The sequence below is a fragment of the Amblyomma maculatum genome, chromosome 7, assembly GCF_055883805.1.
Source record: "Amblyomma maculatum isolate TAMU_Amacu chromosome 7, ASM5588380v1, whole genome shotgun sequence".
In the NCBI taxonomy this organism is placed as follows: domain Eukaryota; kingdom Metazoa; phylum Arthropoda; class Arachnida; order Ixodida; family Ixodidae; genus Amblyomma; species Amblyomma maculatum.
In genome coordinates, this window is record NC_139350.1 from 35,200,402 (window position 1) to 35,204,256 (window position 3,855).

The 3,855-nt window shown below is 45.1% G+C and overlaps 1 long non-coding RNA gene across 1 annotated transcript; it reads right to left on the reverse strand.

The window, feature by feature from the left end:
* LOC146182967 (uncharacterized) lies at positions 1–1,538 on the reverse strand. The gene is made up of 3 exons (XR_014708448.1): positions 1,234–1,538; positions 295–380; positions 1–64 (listed from the first exon to the last, which is right to left on the reverse strand). It is a non-coding gene; the product is annotated as an uncharacterized LOC146182967 (long non-coding RNA).
* Between the last annotated feature and the right edge of the window lie 2,317 nt (positions 1,539–3,855).

Sequence of the window (3,855 nt, forward strand, 5' to 3'; positions counted from 1 at the left end):
CTCAAGGGCACTGACTGCAGGCTTGGTGTTGATGGCAGCGGCTCCACACTGTGCAGACTTGTGGCTGTGCCATGGAAGCAAGCAAACAAATGAAAGAAATAATTATTTCTGCAGCCATGAGAACTTGGGCTGTTTTCCGGTGCATAACAACATGCACGAGCTTACTTTAGCACTCTGGCTACACTTTGTACACTGCAGTAAGAGAATCAAGACTGAACATTGCAGTGCTTTGTAAATAGCTGTAACATGTTCAACAAGAACATTGAAGAAAGTAATATAAGAAGTGTCGCTTACTATTCCGGGAGTTGTCATGATTGCTTTCATCATCATGAGTCTCTCTGGGCACCATGTCATTCAGGCACTTGCAGGCTCATTTTCATCTGAAAGGGAATAACCATATGAGACACAGATGATTGGTAATTAACTTGTCAACATAATACAGGATCTAATTGTGCAGCTGAAAGTTGCGCCAGGACACTAGAAAAGTGCCACGACGCAGACACTGTTGCCTTCATTCAATGCAATGGTCCTTAACAAGGATCCTTTTTTAATTTTCAGGTGTTTTTATAATACAATGAGCAAACCAGTTCAGCCTCTGCGACTTGTAAATGCTAATAAGACTTCCAGTGGCTGAATGTTTTGTCCAACAGCATAAAATACTTCATTTCACGTGCTGACACAGGGACACAAGTTCATAAGCTTGGAGCAAAAAAAAATTAAATTACCTCTTGCAATATTTGGCTTTGGCACTGCATTCAGCATGTGCTGTTAGTTAATGGTGCCAGACAATTGTCTGAGAAGATAAAGTAAATCATCTTGCAAACAATTTTCATTTATTCTGGCTCCTGGTGGCTGTGCACATTTACATGCACATGTAAACAAAAGCAGCTACACGACGTGTATTATATTATGCAACTCGAGCCATGCTTAGCAAAAATGCTGAAATATTATGTATCTAATTCGCACAACGTAAGTGGCTTTTTACTTTGCGCTGCTATTCCCCAGCAATCGACTAGGCGGTGTTCAGACGGGCGGGCCGTATGTATCGTGGGAAAGCATCATCCACCACCACTCCTACTCGGAGCGCACGCGATCGGCAGGCGCCGAGTCACTGCCATTCCGAGCTACTCGAAAGTGCCGTTTTCGTCACATATGATAACTAATTGTTCCGCTCGGACAGTCCGCTGTCCAGTCCGATCGTCTGAACAGAGAAGGTAGTGGGTAGTGACTTACCAGAATCATTTTTTTTTTCTGACGCTGGATGGCTTGCAAAGGCCTTTGCGAACGCCATCATTGCGCAGCGGAGCGAGCGCTCGTTCGCCGTCGGCAGATCCCTAGAAATCGTTGCAACTTCTTTCGACGGCGCCTTCTCCCTGCGCTGTACAGTGTATGTAGTACAGGATGGTGGCGATCTCGAGCTACTTGCTGGTCGTCCGCCGCACTGAAACGCTTGCGCATGATGTTTTCTTGGCACGGCCGGGGCAAGGGTATTACAGCATTTGATGACGCCAATGTGAAAACGGGAGAACTATGTGGCCCGTTGCACACAGCAGCACTCTACAAGCACTCGTAGCACCATCCCATCGGCGCTTGGCTTAGCTTGGCGGCTTGGCTCCATGGCTGCTGAAATCTCGTGAGATCTCGCGAGATTACGGCAAGCTGGACGTCACGCGGCATACGTCTCCGGAGTACGTCTCCAGCGCCTGTACGTATCGGCAGTTTTCACGCATGCGCAGTAGGCGTCCGATACGTCTACGTCTGTGCGTCTCCGGGAGACGTCATACGTCTCCGGTAAGCTAAATCTCTCTAATGGCTCCCATCTAAGGCTTCCCTTGCGCTTCGTTATTCATGTAAAGACACTTTGCTACTCGCTTAGCCTTTAATCATTTAGTTGGTGCCTTTTTTTCGCAAGCATACACATACACATCACACACAGTCGTAGGCTACAAAATTCAACGAAAGAACACTCGACATAGATACGTCTCGCTTTAGCCATATACCGCCCGAACGTCGCTGTGTGGGGGTTGACGTGACTGACTCGAGATACAATGGTCGCGAAGCGTTTGACTGACACCTCCTCTCTTCATCTAGAGAGGAGCTAACCAAAAGGCTGCTCCTTAAAACTCGGTCATTTCAAGGGTTTCGCGACGTCACACAACGCGCCGACCAAAGGGTTCCCGGCCACGTCACCTAATGTGAAAAGAGGCCTGCTAAATAGCCGCACAGTAAAGTTTAGTTAAATTTAGATCTTTAAGCTGTTGTATATTGCCTTACTGCGGAGAGCGAAATTTGTGTACTGGACGAAACAATCTGCCTTTCCGAAATTAAAATATTACACAACCATTGAACGAATACGCACCAATTTTGTTCCAAAAAACTTTTCGCAATATTTGGAAACCTATTCGAACAAAGAACCGTTTGTTTATACCCAACTAGGGACTGCTTTGTTCAATGGCCCAGCACAGTCTATGCCCTTCCACCGCCACATTCTGCGTTTATAGAGGATACGAAGTGTTCATAGGCTACTTGCCTTGATCGGAAGTTTTTCTGCTTTAGTGTCAAGGAATTTGTTCTTTCGCCACGCCATGTTTAACGGACATACGATTTGTTTGGATTTGTAGCACACGTGGACACGAAGGTTTGTATACAACTGCAGGCTATGCCAAACAGGGCTAGCTAATTATCAGAATGTGCAGCTCAAACAGCTCTCCATCTACGCTCTGTACTCTGCCCGCTCTTGAGAGAACCGGACAGAGTGCGGATCTAAGATTCTCAAGAAAGTATGCATGGTTTATACCTTTCATATTAACAAATTTTGTTTATCGTGCTAGAGTAGGTAATTCTGGTAACAGTAAAACGCTCCATGACGCCAGTACTGCTTGCGTCCGTACAGACTTTTTTCTGTTGTTGGCAACTAAACTGTGCTTAGTACTCTTTTTGTACAGCAAGGGTTTGCCAGTGAGCGCAAAGACAAAGCGGACATCTGGAGCCAAAAAAAAGACCATTCCATTCTCTTTAACCCTTCAAAACATTACAACAGTGCATTTTCCTCCGCGTGCACCGTACAGCTAAAGTACTTACTTCCTAAAATATCATTCCTGAACATTTCCTGCAAAAAAAAATAGAGCAGTTGTTCTAGAACGCCAGTTTGATCAAACTGTACATTTCGAAAGACAGGCTGGGTGGATTTTCACGTCATTCCGACTGCTTTCTCGTTCACGGAAGCTCATTTCACAACTTTTTTTTTTCTCGTCTTAGAAAAAGCGAATCTGGTCGACTTTGAATTCTTTTGTTTGCACAAGTAACGGGTCTAAAAACCTAACTCTTAAGACAATATTATTATTGGCGTAAATGTAAAGTTACTAGAGATGCTGTGTAACAAAATGTTACGATCGTCCCGTGTCGCGTTCACGCTACACTCTTTAAATGTGCTGTCTCTAATTAATTTCCTCCCTTGATGATATGTGTCCAGCAACGCAAGATAATAGGCGGTCGGAATATTCGCGGACACTACCTGCATGATACTCCGCACTTATGCACGATGATCTTTCATTGACATCTCGTGTACAATTATGTCTGTGAACGCGTTAAACAAATTGGCATGTGTCCTATCAGGGACAAAAGTATCTAGATGACACAAACTGCAACCAAAACGCATAATTTTCGTATCGGTCAGTAGTCTTGTGCCATAGTTGCCGATGTGAAAGTGGGACTCAAGAAATGAGGGGGGAATTCATTTGCATGTGCTTCTAGTCCGAAATCGTCAGACGTGCAGTCCAGATACTTTTTTCCCCGATAGTACGTGCCGATGCGAGGTTTGACGGCACAGTTCTTACGCAGTGCAGACGTTGCTCG